Here is an 18,615-nt window from a genome sequence, read left to right on the forward strand (position 1 = left end):
CTACCTCGGTACCTGTTATTTATTCGGTCATCTCACAGTTGTAGGATTTGCAATTAGTTTTTAACATCAAGCAGCGCTACAAACACTGAACAGCTGAGGTGGGCTTTTTGGTTCCGTTTGGCTTTTGCCGAAAGCCATCACCAACCAGCTCCCCTTTTTGGAAATTCCGTGGCTTTGACTTTAACGTTACTGAACTTAATTTTCACGTAGCAGTATACTTTGTACTTTGACATTGAAGCCAATGCCAGGTATCTCTCCTGAGGATGAACGAACCATGAGACATGAACAAAATCGCATCGACTCTCTGCTTACTATCAATCATGGTGTAAAGGTAACTGACACTGAAGCTTGTTCTTCCTTACAGTGTCTAAGAATGGTTGCATTAGTTTAATGGCTAACGGCACAACAACTCAGGTCTCTCGAACAGTTGTGGTAGATGGAGAGATGGTCTTGATTTGTGTGAAAAGAAGTGATGCTGACTCGAGGCGGGAGATTCTGTGGTGTTGTCACACCGCCGTGTACGCTGTTCAGCCGAGCCAGCAGGACAAAACAGCTCCATTTGGGAGTGGCTCCTATCCTACCTCGCTGTCTCAGACACGTTACGGCTGCAATTGTTTGATTCCCAATGCCGTCATCTAATTTAGCATAGTTTTGGAATTCATTAGTGGGGGAAATAAAGAGAACTAATTGTCAATTTCTAGTAAGTAACCTCTTCTCAGTTTCAGCTCTTTCAAGAACCGTTATCAAAAGGCATCATCATTGTAAGAAGAGGGGGAACTGGAATTCAGCAGCAGAGAACAGGCCGACTTTCCATTTTTTGCTTTTCAAAACGTCACAAGCAGAGTTAAGCAAACCCACCAGAAAAAAAAATTGAAAAGCCACAATGTTATGACAGTCCTAGAAAACATTATTGTAGCTACCAATTACTTACACTTAAAATAACCTTCAGCAAAAAACTGTACTGCTCTAGGCTTCCTTTAAAATCATTACTTTGCAAAAAATGAAAAAAAACAACTGCAAGCCAGCCCAGCACCAAAAGCCACAACTCCAAACCAAGTAACCGTAATTGTTTACGAGTAGCCAAAATAAAAAACTTTCAGTGGAAGTGGAGAGAAAAGATGTATCAAATAGCTCAGCAGCAATTGCTTTGTGCTAGCACATCCCAAATAGCTCAGCAGCAATTGCTTTGTGCTAGCACATCCCAAGTGCCGCCGCGGCAAATGAAACAAACCAAACCTTATCTTCCCAAACTGAAGCTCTGTAGCATCAGCTTTCTTTCAGGTAGAAGTTAAACAAAATATTTGCTGTGGAAGCGCTGGGTAGCTGGCCAAGCACAAGGATTCGCAAGGATTCCTGCAAAGGGAAGTAAGGAATTGCTGTATAACACAGGAAAGCGGTAATATTGTTTTAAAACAAGAAAATCTGTTTAAATGTGTTTGAAAACTCTTTCTACCAGTCTGTGAAAACGAATACATTATTTTTCTAGTGCGACATTAACAAGACAGTTCTAATTCTTGTTTAACATTCTCCTTCCAACAACTGTAGTTTTACAGCCTTTTCTCATAGGAGTCTCCCACCGCTGTCCGTAGGCCCAAAGTTCTTCGTGAAATGAGACAAACCCATTGCTATCCTTCATGGAAAAGAAAAACTTACCCCTTGGTTTTCATTATAAAACTTGTATGACCCTCCTCACTGGAATTTTTTTTTTTAAAAAGCAAAATAGTTAGTTGTATGATACCTAAGTATTTTATACTAAGTAAAAGAAGTATCTCTCCAAGCACCAAGCTTCCGCTGCTGATAGAAGACACATTTCCAGCAGCATATTCCAAACATTAAAAAAGCAACAATATTGTAGGGTGTTTTTGTTTGTTTGTTTGTTTGTTTTTAAAAAAACAACAGCTTCTTCTGTTCAAAACACTCTGATTTGAATTCTGTAAGTAAGTCACTCACCAATAAATGAATCCAAAATTCCCAGAAATAGCTGCTGATTAGAAGCAGTACGTGAGCCAACACCTGAACCAGAGCGCAGCCAATCGTCTGTGTAACAGGGTGAGCCGAGAGCCACATTTCAGAGCCTGCTTCCAGATGAAATCACATCCTAAAAGACAAGCAGCCTAGAAACTGGCTGGAATTCTGTACTGACAGCGCTGCTGTAGCTGACAGGTGCCTTGCAATCTGAAGCAGTGGAGGTTTCCTGCGTGTCAGTAAAAGAAACGTTTCGACTGCAGTGCACAGCAGAAAGAGCAATGCTGTCAAACCCCTGATAGTAAATAAAATACTGTTTGCAGAGTTCCTCCTCGTGCTTTCCAGAACTGGCTTGTTACATACAGTGTGCCAGTTTGGAGAGCTTGTCTTTCCGCGTGTTGACAGCTTTGTGGGAACGGTCCATTGCAATTCTGAATGTTTGTGCCCCTTCTTTTGTCCACTCCGTTGTCATGCATCAGGACCGGGGCGTCTGGGTTGGCTCTGCTGCTGCATTTAAAGGCCAAAGGTGCTAATTCTAACGGTAGTAGAGAACAACTTGTGATAATTGAGACTTCTTTTGCCATTGTATGTGTGTGTTCTCCTTTGCTCAAGCCGTGTAGATGGTGTGAACGCACCATTCAAGGCCTGCTATCACTTTCAGGAAAACAAAGCCCAGATACCCGTAATGCACACATACTGTAAACTGGAAGATGCTGTGTTGCCAAATATGTCTTCTAAAACTGATGGCTAAAATACATGGTGATAAGATTAATTTGTAATGCAGCTTTCTGAAGTAGGTCAGGTAAATGTGTTCTAAAAGAGCCTGTTTCTTTCTAGCAGTAATGCAGAAGGGTTACTGCAACTACCGAATGCTCTGGACTTAATATCTGTCTGTACGTACCAGGGCCTTGAAACTGTACAAGAAGAGGGGGAGTCAGACAGACAATCAGTCCCCCATTCTCTGGGCTGTACTCGGCCACATACCTACCACTTTCTGCATATTGCAGCTGAAGAAGTCACCCAGGTTCTGAACTGGATCCACCATCGCTCAGCCATAGATTTCAGATTCTAGGAAACCACGTTGATACACTTCACATACTTTCAATCAATCTGAATTTAGTAAAGCAAGTAATTACCTAAGTTGAAGTGCATTTGTTATGTTTGCACTTGAAGACAGCCACGCTCCAGGACTGTTACAACTAATTTATAATGTGGCAACCCACGGAACTACAGAAGCACAGAATCACAGACTGGCCAGGGTTGGAGGGGACCTCAAAGATCATGAATCTCCAACCCCCCTGTCACAGGCAGGGCCACCAACCTCCCCATTTAATACCAGACCAGGCTGCCCAGGGCCCCATCCGACCTGGCTTTGAACACCTCCAGGCATGGGGCATCCACAGCCTCTCTGGGCAGCCTGTTCCAGCACCTCACCACTCTCATAGTAAAGAATTTTCCCCTGACATCCAACCTAAATCTCCCCTCCCTGAACTTAAAGCCATTTCCCCTTGTCCTGTTACCTACCCTTTCAAAGAGTTGATTTCCCTCCTGTTTGTAGGCTGCCTTCAGGTACTGGAAGGCTGTAATGAGGTCACCCCGCAGCCTTCTTTTCTCTAAACGAGCCCAGCTCTCTCAGCCTGTCTTCATAGGGGAGGTGCTCCCATCCCCCGATCATCGTGGCTCTCCTCTGGACAACATTCACATATTCCCTGCCAACCGACCAGAATTTCACATACTGAAGTCCTGCGCTTCAGTATTTTTTACCTGTTACCATTCATACTGATGCAGTTCTCACGGTGCCGCGCTAAGTAAGCTTTTTCGGTCACTAGAGGGCAACCCACATTCGCGTATAAGAAGCTACCCGCTCCGACAGCCTTCTAGCAAACAAAACGAAGCTCGTAGCAGAACAACTGGGTTTCAGACAAGCGGCTCAAGTAAGGGACCAAATGAAAACATAATCACGTCTGATCTAAGACTACTTTTACCAAGAGTTTTCCTAGAACCTGTTAACAGCTCTGGGCAGCGAGTGAGAGCGCCTGCCCTAGGTCAGAACAGAATAATACCAAAAAAAATTCCAGAGTGAGCAGCTTGGACCAAGCCAGATACAGCTATTGTGCAGTTTGAATTGGAAACAGCTGTAGAATCAAGTCCTGAGGGGTCTCAGGTGTACAAGCATCCAATTGTTCCGCTTTGGACTGAAACGCTAACACCGCTTAGCCCTCTCAAAACCAGGCAACTGGTTCTATAGTAGGCAGCTTTAAAGCAAAACAAGCGTAGCGAAGGCAATGTGTGATTACACAGCGGCTGAGCCAGTTTTCAGTACTGCAGTGTCAGGTACACGCACGTAAAGTCTGCACTTACCTTTGGAATGCTTTTCCTCTCAGAGCCCATAACCTGAACGCAAGTGTATCATCATTTGTCACGGTTGTATGATTTTTGGTTATCGGTGTCCCGCATCATAACAGCATGTAGCGCACCGGGAGTTAAGAAGTTCATGCTCCAGTTCCATGGATGGTCAATGTGCTGCCAAACGGTGTATTTTATTGAACTGCTCTTGAAGTGAGAAGTCTGGAATGCACGAGCTGTTCCACTGCAGAACTCCAGACGATCTGTAATTTGTTTTAAGTTGAATCAGTGTAAACTTAATAAAGTATATCAGTGTAAACTTTATAAATTGTCTTACGTACATGAAAAGGATTTGTTGGGTGTAAATTATGCCCTCTAAATTTTCTTTCGGTATTTTATAGAAATTGAAAACAAGAGTGGGTTGATACACCGCAACTCATTTTTCCACCAGTTTCTTCATGCAAAAACACACACAATTTTTTTTTTTTGTTTTTAGCAAGACAGAGTTGTAGGCAAACAATGCTTAAAAACACACACGCGTCCCTGCGAAGGAATTCCCATTTGCTTATAAACTGCCTTTGTCTTTCTGAAGTATAAAAATTTATCATTAACTGGCTGTAAGATGCCACGGCTGATTCAGAGGAATCATGCTCAGTGATGTTTTACCTAGTCTTACTTTAACAAAGAATTACTGTGATGATTAGAAACAGTGGGGGAAAAAAAGTTGCTTAGAAGTTTGCTCAGGCATTTGAGACGCAAGAGAATTCTACAGGTGACGGAAGCCTTTCAAACAGCCAAAATCAGAGCTGGCAGCTCTAATTTTTGGAGCCAAAAACCCCGCTAAGGAGGCACCGATGTTGTTTCTCCACACACTATGATGCCCTCACACTACCTGAAATTACTTTCCCGAACCTCCCATACCGTTTTCCCTCACAGCAGAGCGTAAATTACTGAGCCCAGGTTTTGCCAGAAGCGTTTCATCATTCCAACTAGCCACGCTGAAATTTTAGAGATGTATCTCTTTATTTGTTTCACTCAGGAGCTGCTTAGAGTGAGATCACTAATTGCTCTCCTTCGTGCTGAACTCCAAGAAAACTATCCCGTTGACCTCAAAGAGCAAGGAATCGGGCTCAAAGGGCTCACATGGGACTGATTCCTGGACTTTTAGGGAACCACTACGCATTGATGCTGTTAACCTACCTTGAAGTTACGCATGAACTAGGCCAGGGATCTGTCATTAATGCCTATTTGAATTGTAAGATGTGATGAAAAATGGATCTGTATTTAGATTACTCACTTGGACATTTCTCTGAAATACTTTATCGGCCTGTACTATGCCCACCGTAGTCCATTTCTATTTTGCACATCAGTAAAACCTGTAGACAATAGAGGATTGCTGAGTAACAAACACACATTCGCTGTCACAGAAATGACAATGACTTCAAGTGTTAAGATGAGGAAAGCTGTCAAAAATAGAAGGGCATAATTCAAGAAACCGTTACGCACCCCAGAGGAGGGAGTTCTGTGGATTTACTTAAAAACCCTACAGAACATTTGACCGTCAAGTAAAGCACACCCCGTACAATTCAATAAAACCTTCCCCTTGTGTGGGTGATATTCCGTTATGCGCAGGAGAAACGAAGCAGAACACAAAGGGACAATGGCAAATTAACAGGGGACAGACCTTTTCATAGCACAAAATTCTATTATTTGACTACCAAGGAATTTGGACCGAAAGGATGAAATGAGAAGGAAAAAAAAACCAAAAAAACAAAAAATACCCCAAGAAGAGGTCTCATTTGTTTCCAGAGCAGTTAGGACAGCGAGTATACAATGGTAATTAAGCTATTATTTAATGACAAGAGTAAAAAAGAAGGGATTGCTAAAGAAACCTCACCGACACCTAGTCTCAAAAGGCACGCATCTTAGAAAGCACTCGAATAAGTGGCAAGAGAACTTTTCCTTACGCTGCGTTATTCAAAATCAAATGATCCAACTTATCTCTGTGAGCACTCCATTTGCCTTTTCTCTGATCTCTCCATTCTTTTCTCACTGGACTCAAGTACCCTTCACGGCTTTGGACGGGAGTGAAGGAAAGGAAACCTTTCACGTTTGAGGGGCGAGGGAAAGCAAAGCGGAGACGGCACGCAGCGGGGGCCTCTGGAAACCTTAAAGGCCGGGGACGTTCTTGGGAGGGGTGATTCTCTATTTCTATCGCTCCATTTGTGTCAGACGCGAAGTGACCCCTTTGAATTAGGCACAAATGTTTAACTTAACTGACGAATCCCACAGCGAGGTGAGGAGGATAAGCACGTTACAAACTCCAGCGTAAAGTGTAACGTAAGCCCTGAATTCACATTTAGAGTCCACGTGTCTACCTGTCAGGGCCGTAACGAGGCCCGGCTGCGACTCCCAGGTGCCGGGGCCGCGGCCGCCCGGGCGCAGCTGCGGCTCGTCGGGAGCCCAGGGCACGGCCCCCCCCCGACGCCTTTTAAGCTCCGCCGGAGGCTGCGGGGAGCTACCGGGAGATTTCTGAGGATCCTCTGCCTGTCGGTGTGGGCTTCGTTCATTCCGGAGCGCTGGCGCTACGGGGGTTAAAAAGCAGCGCGGAGATCTGCGTTGTCAATGCGACGGTGGGGTTCTGTTTAACGTTCTCTGTTTGTTGTCTTGTTTCAGGCTGCTGTGAGTCCTTCGGCGGTCAAGATCAGCCCGAACCGGTGAGCGCTTCTGACAGCGATGGCACAGCGGAGGCGGAGAGCCCGGGAGTCGTCACGGGTTCCCGGTGTGCGGCAGGACTCTGCCGGGCCGTCGCCTCGCTCTTTTCGGGGCCGGCGTAGGAGCTGCCGCCGGGCTCCCTTCGGAGCCGGAATGTCGTCGCTGCCCGGCTCCCGTCGCTTTTCCAGAACGGGCTGCCGCTCGGTTTCTCGAATCCTTGCAATCCTAGCCCAGTCCCGGGGTGCTCTCAGCCCCCACGAGGTTCTTCGGGGCACCGCTTTAGTTTTTCTGCTGTCCTCGGTGGGAGCGAGCGGGATTCTTTCCAGCCCCATTCCTACAGCCTCGGTGCTGCCGGGAGCAGGAAGCAACGCGAAGGGCTGCCGAAAGACGATATTTTCTTTCTTTGCAGGCTGAGCGAGGGCTGCGGCGGAATTTCTCGTCAGTCCGAACAGGTGAGTTAAGGAGTCCTTAAGTAAGTTCTCTCTTTCGGGGGTTTGTGTAGGGTCGCTTTCACGTAGCTCTTTAGAAGGGCCGGCACGGGGCTGCCTCTCGACTGCCCGAGACCGAGCCCGGCCCCGGGGCGGCCTCAGCCTCCGAGTAGGGTTTTGCGGGTGCTTCAGTCCCTATCGCTTCCAGGTGCTGACAGGGTGGGACAGTGTATTCCTCCCCCCTCCCCGCCCTTTACGTCTAAAACCAGGAGCGTCACGTTGCTCCCGTTGTGCAGACACGGCAGGGCAACTTGCACGACAGGCATGCTGTCGTGGATGGCTGCGTTCTTATTAGGAAACTGTGTTCTTATTAGGGAAGTCAGACCAGCGAGGTGATGGTTGAGCTTTTCCAGTGAGAGGACAGGGATGTATTGAGCCCTGCCTACTGAGGAATGAAGAACTAGCAGAGCAGGTGCCCGTGAGGCTGAAACAGCAGGTAAATGTGTGTTACAGGGGGGCGCTGGTTACAGACCAGTGTGAGGATGTTGATGACAATTTCTGCACACAGCTTAAAGTAGCCTCACAGCTGTAGGCTTTTTTTTTTTTTTTTTCTCACAGTAAACTGGAGCCACTGTGCCAGCTGTCAGGAGAGCAAGGATAGCAGGTTATCATTCCAGGGGCTTCCTGCAATGTGTTGAAGGTAAAAAGTTCTGACACGGGTGACGGAGGAGCCAATGAGAGAGGAGCGCCTCTGGAGCTTGCTCTCTCTGTTGCGGAAGCGAAGAGTAGGGGTGGCCTCGAGCACGACTGAATTCTGGATGTTGTGTGGAGGATGAAGAGTGGGACTTGCAGGAAGACAACTTCGTCCTCCTAGAGGACTTATGCGGAGGTATGTCCTGCTAGAGCATCAGAAGGGGTCCTGTGAGCAGTTGAGGACACTGGAGCGTTGCTACATCTGCATTTCAAAGAGCAGAAGCTGAGCAGAAATGGCAGGAGATCTGTGGGGGTGAATGAGGAGCTTGCCAATAAGCTCAAGGGGAGAAGGTAAAGATACAATGAGGAAGGCTATGGCTCACTAACAGTATCACCGTTGGGTGGGGAATCAGGGCTAACAGTAACTGTGTGTTTCTCAACAGCAGTAAGGAGACTAGGGAACAGTGGGCCTCTGCTATACAAAGGAGGGGCCCTGGTGATGGAGGATGTGAGAAAGAGGAGGTACCAAATGTTTGTTTTTAATTAATTTCTTTTTTCCAGCGGTCGCTGCTGAGATGGCTCCTTGCTGATACCCGAGGAAAGCCTTTGAGGAAGGGTGACTTCCTGTTGATTGCAGAGGAGCTGGTCCAAGGTGAGATAAGTGAAATGGTCTGCAGATCCCTGGCCCTAATGGGATACGCCTGAGAGTACTGTGGTAGAAGCGATTGCCACCTGGTTGTCTATCACTTTCCCTATGGTCTTTCTTGTAGGAAAGATGTGTGAGAACTGGAAGATAGCTGTTGTTGCTGCAGCCTTCAGAAGGGGTGAGGATGGCCTGCGCAGAGGTAGGCCGGTTGGCCTCGACTCCATCCCCCAGAAGATGATGCAGCAACTTCTAGATAGCATTATGGAGCAGCAGGAAGAGAAGGAACTTGTAAGGAGTACTTCAGGTGGATTTGCTGAGGGGAGATCAGGACAGACCAACAAGGTAGCCTTGTGTGTTGTTGGTACTGTTTTGGTTTTTCTGAGAGAAGGCTGGAGGATGTGGCCGGGGGAATATGGCTAGTGCTACAAATAACTGAAGTGCAGGAGTCTAGCCGATGGAGATGGGCTCATCTGCGGAGCAATGGGAGCAGCTTTGAAGGACTTGCACTGCAGAAGCTCTATACAAAGGGAAGGAAGAATGACTTCACCGTGTGAGCGACGGAATAGGCTGCAGAGTCTGCTCCTCTGGGGCTGTTCCGGTCGCTTTCCTGGGCGATGGGCGGCTTCAGCAAGGGAGCGGGACGGTTGTGATGCCTGCGGCTCCTTAATGGTGTTTATTTTGCAGGGCGAGGGCTGCAATAGGTGCTGGTTGGAGGATGTTGACGGAGGTCTTCCCTACAGGTGTGGAGTGAGGTGAGTTTTGTCTTCTTGCCCTGCCCCCGGGATGGAGCTCACGGCTGGGATTGGGCACTGGTATGTTTTTGTTTCAGGCCTGAAAGAGTGGCAGATCTTGTGGTTCTTCAACAGGAGGAAGGGAGTTGGAGGAGCGAGAGGTGAGAGACGTGCCCCAAACAGCGGTGGCGGGGCTGCGGCAGCCCTTTTCTGCCGGAGTTGGTTGCCTTGGTGCTGCTTTGTGTTACAGGGGTGGTGTGTTGTCTCTTCAGGTGAAGCGGAGCACTCCAGAGTTGGGTTCTTCTTTCAGCGCCGGTGCCTCAAGAGCAAGGTTGCGATAGTGTGTACATGGAAGTGGCAGAGCTTACAGGTAGGCCTGCGTTTTGTATTTCATAGGGTCCTGATGACTTGTAATGTTTTCATTGGAGTTGGCTTGTCAGTGAGTTGGATTTTGAAAGAGGGTTCTGGAGGTAATGTTTAGTTGTTGGTGCTAGGAACTGCGATTTGGCGTTGGTTTGTAAGTCAGTTGGGTTGTTTTTTCTTGGTGCTGGAAAGTGTAAGTTGGAATTGGCTTTTATGTGAGGTTTCTTTTTTGTTTCCTTTGGTGCTAGAAACTGAAAAAGGGAATTGGCTTGTGTTTTGTTTTTGTCTATGGTGTTGGCTTGTTTTTTCTTGGTGCTAGAAGCTGTAATTAGGAGTTGGCTTGTTATGATGTTTTTTTTTTTTTTTTCTTGGTGATAGGAATTGAAATGTGGTGTTGGCTTGTTAGTCAGTTTGGTTGTTTTTTCTTTGGTGGAAACTGAGATTTGGTGTTGACTTATTAGTGAGTTTGGTTTTTTTTTTTTTTTCATTGGTGCTGGAAACTGTTGGAATTGGCTTGTTAAGTTTTTTTCTCTGGTGGTATAAACTGATTTGGTGTTGGCTTGTTTTCTCTTGGTGCTAGAAACTGAAAGTTGGAATTGGCTTGTATTTTTTTCTTTTGGTGGTATGAATTGAACTTAGGCTTGTTAGTCAGTTTGGCTGTTTTTATTCTTGGTGCTAGAAACTGAATGTTGGAATTAGCTTTTCTCTTTGGTAGAAACTGAGATTTGGTGTTGGCTTGTTAGTTTTGATTTTTTTTTTTTTTCATTGGTGCTGGAATTGGCTTGCTTTAGGTTTTTCTATGGAAATTGAGATTTGGTGTTGGCTTGTATTTTTTTTTTCTGGTGGTAGGAATTGATCTTTGGCTTGTTAGTCAGTTTGGTTGTTTTTTCTTGGTGGTAGGCATTGCAAGTTGGAGTGTGTGGTGTCTTGCTGGAGGGGGGAAGGAAAAAAAAAAACATATCTTTAAAAAGATATATTTTTTTTTGGGAGGGGGGTGGGTTGGTCAAACTCGGAATTTTGCTGGGGCGCCGGGGCCCTCCCCTGGAGGGAGGGGGGCGCCGGGGCCCTCCCCTGGAGGGAGGGGGGCGCCGGGGCCCTCCCCTGGAGGGAGGGGGGCGCCGGGGCCCTCCCCTGGAGGGAGGGGGGCGCCGGGGCCCTCCCCTGGAGGGAGGGGGGCGCCGGGGCCCTCCCCTGGAGGGAGGGGGGCGCCGGGGCCCTCCCCTGGAGGGAGGGGGGCGCCGGGGCCCTCCCCTGGAGGGAGGGGGGCGCCGGGGCCCTCCCCTGGAGGGAGGGGGGCGCCGGGGCCCTCCCCTGGAGGGAGGGGGGCGCCGGGGCCCTCCCCTGGAGGGAGGGGGGCGCCGGGGCCCTCCCCTGGAGGGAGGGGGGCGCCGGGGCCCTCCCCTGGAGGGAGGGGGGCGCCGGGGCCCTCCCCTGGAGGGAGGGGGGCGCCTTGCTTACCTAGAAGGAAAGTTGCTGCTTTGCTCTCGACAACTTCTTTTCAAGTGTAGCTGGTGGAAAAGGTCAGTCTAATGGAAAAATAAAACAATGGAAGTGCCTGTGAAGCGTCCTTGTGAGAGGTCTGTGAGACCAAATCGCTTAATAGTTCTGGAGATTTTTTTGCGTTTGTAGGTCTCTTGTAGTTAAGTTTAAATCCTTATCTAAGATGATGCCTTGTGTGAAAAGTCCTCGGTTGTATCAGGGGGCAGGTAATGTAAAGGCTTAAAAAAGATGGTCTGTTGAAGTAGCGAAGAATTGGGCCTCTGTTTTAAGAGAAATGTCTTTACCTGTTCTTCCACAGGTTTGCATCAAGAAGAACATCTATGTGTAGCTCTGTTCTTCCTATTTCCATGTGCTTCCCCCAAACGCTGGTAACATCTAAGGTTGCTTCCAAGTGCTGGGAAGCAGGTGATGATGCATGTGTTTTCTTAGAAGATTTCTCATTATTATTATTATTTTTTGGAAACACTGCTTTTACCAAAGGCAAGAATGCTCTGTTAGGAATTTACTAACATGGACTACAATAGAATGGCTGAATGCAGTTACATTAAGATTTTGTGGAGGCCTGTCTGTCTTGAACTTAACAAATCTAAAACTTCTGACTTGATCCAGGGGGGAAAAAAAAAGAGGATGTGCTGGTTATTTGTGTACTTAAGACTCATTCCCTAGCTATGACCCTAGCTTAGTTATCTCAGGGGAAGAGAAAGGGGACAAAAATTATCCCTCTTGCAATCATCAAATCAGCTTTCTATGTTCTCTAAAAAAACAACCAAACTAACAAAACCAGGAAGACATAAATCCACATCAAACACTTTAACAAGTTATCTACTTCAAAGCTGTTACATATAAAACTTGCATTACTCACTGAACTGAATTGTCTGGTGTGCTTCCTGGGTTTGCTGTGTTGCAGCTGAATTTCTGAATAATGTTCCTTCTTGAATTTGGTAGAGCTTCGTGAAGTTCAAGGCGAGAGACCTGTTGGGAGAGCAGAGTAATGACAACTCTTTCAAAAAATTTATTTTTATGTTAAGTACACTGGTAATTCTCTGCTTTACAACTAGATAATTTAAACTAGTGCTTCTCAACAAAACACCTTTTCTTAGCTTTTATGAAGTTAGTTCCTGTGAACTATCATCCACAACTGTGATGCTAGCAACAAAAAGCTGTCCTGCTCTGCATTTGCCTTGCCCATAAAAGAAAGTAAACTGCGTTTGGTTTCTGCCTTTGTGTGATATGTTTGCATGCAGTAGATTGTATCTCAATAGAAGACATGGCAATAATTAATTTGCTTCTCTGTTAATTGTTTTGTTGAATGAGATACAAACTCATTCAGTGTAGAAATTGCAGTTAGTTCACTGAGCTGTAATACTGCCGTAGCATAATTGCAACTCTATTTAAGTGACTAGGTGATTTTCATCATGAGTTGAAGATGGCTGCAGGTACTTAGCATGTCATTACTGAGAGCAAGAAGAATACCAAGTTCAAAAACCCTCTAGAGGAAATTGTACTACTGAGTCATGGAAGGAAAGTATTCAATAAAGTAAATGTGTGACTGCAATGAAGTGTGTGTAGGTGTGGTGTTCGTTTACAGAATCAAAAAGTGGGGGTGGGGAGGAGACCTTGAGCTCCTTGCTCTGTGCAAGACCAACACCACCTCCAATTCCATCACCACCAGCCTTGTCCCAATGCTACCTTAACTCACAACTGGGGAAGGGACTGCTGCCCTTGCACACCTGGTACAGTGTCCGCAACCCTGGGGGTAAGAAACTCCTCTGTCTTGCATCTCACTGTCTCCTGGCACAGCTCTATGCTGTCTCTTCACGGTTGGTTGCTGCCATAGCTGAGCGGAGTTTGGCAGCTGCCTCCTGTGTGAGGAGCTGTAACCTGCTGTGAAACCTCCCTTCAGCCTCCTCTGGGCTGGACTAAGTGTAAGACCGGAGCAGCATGTCACAAACCTTTACCCCCTGGCTCTCTCTGTCTTCGATCACAGAAGCAAAAAGGTGGGTGGAAAAGGTCACTAAGATCACCTAGTCTAACCCTCAACTCCTCCCTGCCCCATGCTTAACCCGTGACACTCAATGCAACAGCAGCCCTTTCATCAGCACCTCAACAAAAAGAGACTTCTCCTGCTCCTCAGGCATTCTTGTGGAAAAGAATTTCTTCTACTTTTCAACCAGAACCTCCTCTAGTGTAACTTAGGGCTGTTCCCTAGCATTAAGTTACATGGGAATAAAAGTGGATCTTTCCTTCACTACAGCCTTCTTTGTTGTAGTTGTGGAGAGTGAGCTTTAGCCCTGCACTGGACACTCTAATAAAATATATTTTTTTTTAAGCTGTGGTCATAACTGCAGGCAGCACTCAAATTAAGGGTGCGCCACTGCAAAGCTCATGTGGTACAACCAGGCCCAATGTGCTGCAGGTACAGCTGGTACTCTTGCGGGCTGGGGCCCACCAGTGGCTGGCATTTAACTGGTCCTGGAATGCAGCTCTCATTCCTTCCCAAGGGGTGGCTCACCAGCCTCTAATCCTCTTGTCTGTACATATAACCAGCATGGACCCATCCCTGGTGTAGAAACTCATCAAACTTGATGCTACTGGGACTGTACAGCATACTACTGCTTTGAGATCTCTGTCCAAAGCCTTTTATCCACAAGGGCTCAAAAGATCCTCCTCATTTAGTTTCGTCCACAAACTTACTTTATCCACATTCAAGTCCCCTATCCTGAAACTGAGAAGAAAGCTGGCTCTGAAAACAAGCCCTGTGCAACTTATCTAGCCACTGTCCATCAAGCTCTAGCAATCCTGTTTAACACTGCGAGCCTCTTCTTATGGGACCAATTAATAGGTCACTGTTTTGTTGGTTTAAAGAATTGCAATTGGAAATGCTGCTTTCTAAGGCAGAGTTCAGTTTTTAGACATGCTTGCCTGACAGGGATTTTCCTTACATACTCAAACAAGTAACACACGCTTAGAACTGAACTACATGTGAAGAAATTTCTGTAATCCAGGCATTCTCTTAAGCGGTTGAATACTGCTGAGCAGTGATTAGCTCAGACAAACAGTTAATAAACAAGGAGATGGCAATTAATAACCATAACAGACAGTTGAAGTTAATGGACACATCCTTCTAATATAGGAACATAACACAAGAAGCCTTAATTGGTAATAAATTAACAGCTAATGCCTGAAGATCTCCTCCTGCTAACCGTTGGCTGTTTGTAACCCCTACTATCCAAGTTATTTCAATATTCAAATTTTATGCATAGTGATGCTATTACTACATATTCCACTCTTAATACCCTGAATGACTGAGTGACAAGTACAATTTGCAGGTATAAGGCCTAAAACCACCAAAGAACCCCTTCTGTATTTCCTGGGCGCGCACATTCTGAAGACAGCTTCCACAATAACTGCCTTTATAATGTATTTTTCCTTATAAATGGAGTACTCTCTTTAGTGTCTCTTTATCCAGAGGCCGAGGCTGGCTTTAAGTGTATTCTTCTATCTCTGAATAGAAGAAATATCCTTATTTCTTATCCTTTTTTTAAGTGTTTCTTAAAGGTTGCTTATCCTTTTTTAAGTGTTTCTTAAAGGTTATGGTAAAACAGAAATCAAAGCTCTAATCTTTAACTCATGTGGGCTTTGCGATCGTGAAGAGCATTCGAATGTTTCCAAAATCTGACCCTTGATCCTTCCTTGCTCATCTTGAACATCAGTCCCTAATAGTGCAGGACATGAGGAAGCTCTAGCTTTCTCCCATATCTATACTCACGTGTGATAATAACATGCAGTCATTTCACTAATGCATCGCATTGGGTTACCCAGTAAGAACATGAATTCCTCCCCAAAAATGTACACAATGAATTTCAAACTACAGGCATTTTTAAAAACAAAAAACAACAACCAACCGACCATCCATGAACAACAGTAGGTCTTTTAAACTTCTTTACCTGATTTCACGGTTCGTAGGTTCTTAAGTATCAGACAACAAAAAACCAGTGGCAGAAGCAGGAAAAGTAAGGAAAGAGCAGAGCTACAGACATGGTCTTACACATCTTACTGCTTATAGTATAAGCCATTTAAGTTACCTACACACAGCAGCCTTGGAGAAGCCAGGCGGAACTGCTTCCCAGAGAGAAGTGGAATGATGAGAAGAATTTGAAAAGGAATAATCGCTTGGAAAAAAAAAATCGAAAGGTAACTGAAAAGAAAATGTAGCGTCTAGCAGCTGAGGGATCAACCACCATAGAGAACTTTCTGCTCCTCCTTCTCCCAGTCACTCCCAAAAAATATTTGAGCTTTTGGTTTTTTAGCTTCGGTAACCCTATACTGAAATGCTGAGGTTCTCTACGTGGTATAAAACAGCCCTCAGATTGCCTTTTTATTTTCCTCTTCAGACCGCTGGAAGTGTGATTCCACACGAATATCCTGCGTGGTCAGAATTTCTGAGTGTGCTCACACCATCCTCTCAACAGATCGCAGATAACTTTATGAATGAGTAACCGGCCAATTAGGGGAAGTTGGGAGCTAATTTAATTAATTAATTAACAATCAGATAACAAAATTAAAATTAAATGTTCTTTTCTAAAGAAAAAATGGAAATAAAGCTGTTTCAGTGGGGCGCTGAAACAAATCACGGTTCTCTGGCTCAGAAGCGCGTCTCTGTATCAGCCGTACAGTTTTGCTAAAGACAGGGAAACAGAAGAGAGCGTTTTGAACTTGGGCTTCCAAACACTGAATTACTGTATTAGCTATTAATAGCTAATATTAGCTATTTTCTCCCTTGAGCTAAAGACGGTCAGACCTAAAAAATCCCTGTCAAGAAAAATCCCTCGTCCGCTTTGCTAGTAACTTTGAGGAATTTCAGCCGAGAGGCAAAAGCATTTCACCTTGGGAGAGGAGTTCCCACGCTTCGGAGTCTCTGTGATCTTAACGAGGCGCTAAGTATGCACAGAACTCCTATAAAGCGCATAGCTGTTGGAAGCCTCTGTCTCCGCAAAGGGAGGAGGCAACGCCGTACCTAATTGTCAGGACTTAGCAGTGAATGAAATGGGTTTGCGGTAAGGTGCCCCTCGGCCAGCACAAAGCCCCGTCTAGAGTCCTGTGCTCTCAACGTGAGGAATACTGGGAGCTGTGCGAGTGGGTGCGGAAGAAGCCCTAAGGGTGACCTAATGGCTGCAGCACGTCTCCTATGAAGAAAAGCTAGTGGAATTGGGTTTGTTTAACTTGGAGAAGAAAAAGCCTCGTCGTGGCCTTCCTAGCGCTCGAAGGAAGCTTTACAACAAGAAGGGGATCAACTTCTTACATGATCTGTGTAACAATATAATGTAATAGAGATCACAACAACAACAGCAGAGCAGCAAAGCCTCTGGCTGCGGCAAATGAAAATGAGCCTAAAAGCAGCCGCTGAAAAATGAAGGGAAAAAAAGCTGCTTACCCTCAGAAGACCACAAACTCACCAGACAAAAGGCTCCTGCTTCCCCTGCCGACCTTTAAATGAGGTCTGGGAAGGGGTGGATCCTGGTTCCACCCCTTGCAATCGCTCGGGTACATTGGATGCACCTGAGTTTGCCTGCGTTGGCCCTGACTTCTCGCCAGGTGCTCAATCGCTGCTTCGGGCTGTGACTCGGCATTTCTGCTACAAACTGACAGTGATAGGACGAGGCGGGATGGCTTTAAACCAGCAATTTAAACGCTGCTGTGAGGCAGTGGCTCGGCGTTCTTAAAAAGGTCGTGACAGCTCCGCCTCTAAAGGCGATCGAGGCCGGGTCAAATGGGGCCCTGGGCATCCTGATCCAGTGCTGGCAGCCCTGTCTGTGGCAGAGGTGTTTGCACTAAGTGATCTTTAAGGGCCTTTACGACACCAGCTTTTCTACCATAGAAATGGATTGATGGAGGCAGATCCGACTCTTTGCTTTTTTACACGTTTACGGTATATGATTACACAGATAGACCATGGTAAGCCACTCCTAAGTTAAGAGCAGAGCACTGATGTGGCTTTCCATCAGGTTTGCTTTGGATAAAATTTTACTCAGTTTTGGAAAGCGATTCATTGTACGAGTAACGCATTGGAATCTCCAGGGACTTTCAAATCCCTGGCTAGGCTAAGCGTCAATGGCCGCAACGCTGAATTCATGTACAGCCTGTAACCCTTTGTTTAATCCATGTTCTAACCGGCAATAAAATACAGACCGCAAACTCGCCATCTACATTAATTACCAGGTTGAAGGGACTGATTGATCTAGCAGTATTGAAATAATAAAAGTGTACATCTTTGCCTACACAAGACTACCACAGGAAGATGAAATGGATGATCAAATGCACAACTGTTTTTTCAGTGAGAAAGTGATCTTAATTAAGAAGTCGATATTTGCATATTTTAACCACTGAACCACGCAAATGGCTTAATGTCAAATTTTGGAAAGTTTTACTGACCTTCTCAGACCTGCATCCCCATGAGGACTGATCACCGTTCTGTTACCATTTCTGCTCAGAGGGAGCAGGTAAAAGTCATTCGGATCTCCTGACCTGCCTTTTTGATCTCGGCAGTGTGTGAGCTCCCAGGACCGTCTCGCCTTAGTGTCACAATAAGGCCTTTGGCTTTTGGACACTCTCATTTTCATTGATTTATTCGCTCCGATTCTAATTACATGGCAGAATATTGTGTTGTAGGGTATTATTTCACAATCCAATATCCTATTTAGTAATTCAGTTTGTTTCTCCTCAGATCGCTGCCGCTGTTTTATTTTTAGGCCCATCTCTCTACCCTTTTCCCATTTTTTTCCCTTTTCCCCCTTTTCCCTTTCCCAGGGTGTGGGTCTGTGTGTCCCCCCCCCCCGGCCCTGCTAGTCACGGAGCCGGTCTGAACAAGGCCATAAAACCATGACAGCGATAGAACTACATACTGTTTTGAAAAATATGTGTCACAGCATTATCTGGATCACTCTGTGTCCGTGACAGGGGACACACAGGCCCGCTGGCCTGAGAAGGGGAAGGGAAAGGAGAAGGGTAGGGAGATGGGAGCGGAGCCCAAAGACAGAACAGCCTCGATGATGTGAGGAGGAAAGTCATAAGACCATAACATTGCACCCCTTATTCCAAATCATTACCTCATGCTTATATACATATATACATACATATATATAATGTATATATACAAACAAGCAATAATTAAAATGCATGACACATATGTATAAACGCAGAATTACTGACTACAATCCCCCAGCATCAA

The 18,615-nt window shown here is 45.8% G+C and overlaps 1 long non-coding RNA gene across 1 annotated transcript in view; it reads right to left on the minus strand.

Annotated features, from left to right (window-relative positions):
• Positions 1 to 76: 76 nt before the first annotated feature.
• Positions 77 to 18,615, minus strand: part of LOC125692021 (uncharacterized) — a 60,537-nt gene continuing 41,998 nt past the window's right edge. Inside the window, exons 7-10 of the long non-coding RNA XR_007376412.1 lie at positions 12,250 to 12,359; positions 5,609 to 5,687; positions 4,327 to 4,574; positions 77 to 3,674 (exon numbers count right to left, since the gene is read on the minus strand). This is a non-coding gene — a long non-coding RNA (uncharacterized LOC125692021). The remainder of the gene's footprint in view (positions 3,675 to 4,326; positions 4,575 to 5,608; positions 5,688 to 12,249; positions 12,360 to 18,615) is intronic.

Source organism: Lagopus muta, chromosome 4 (genome assembly GCF_023343835.1).
Source record: "Lagopus muta isolate bLagMut1 chromosome 4, bLagMut1 primary, whole genome shotgun sequence".
Taxonomy (NCBI): Eukaryota; Metazoa; Chordata; class Aves; order Galliformes; family Phasianidae; genus Lagopus; species Lagopus muta.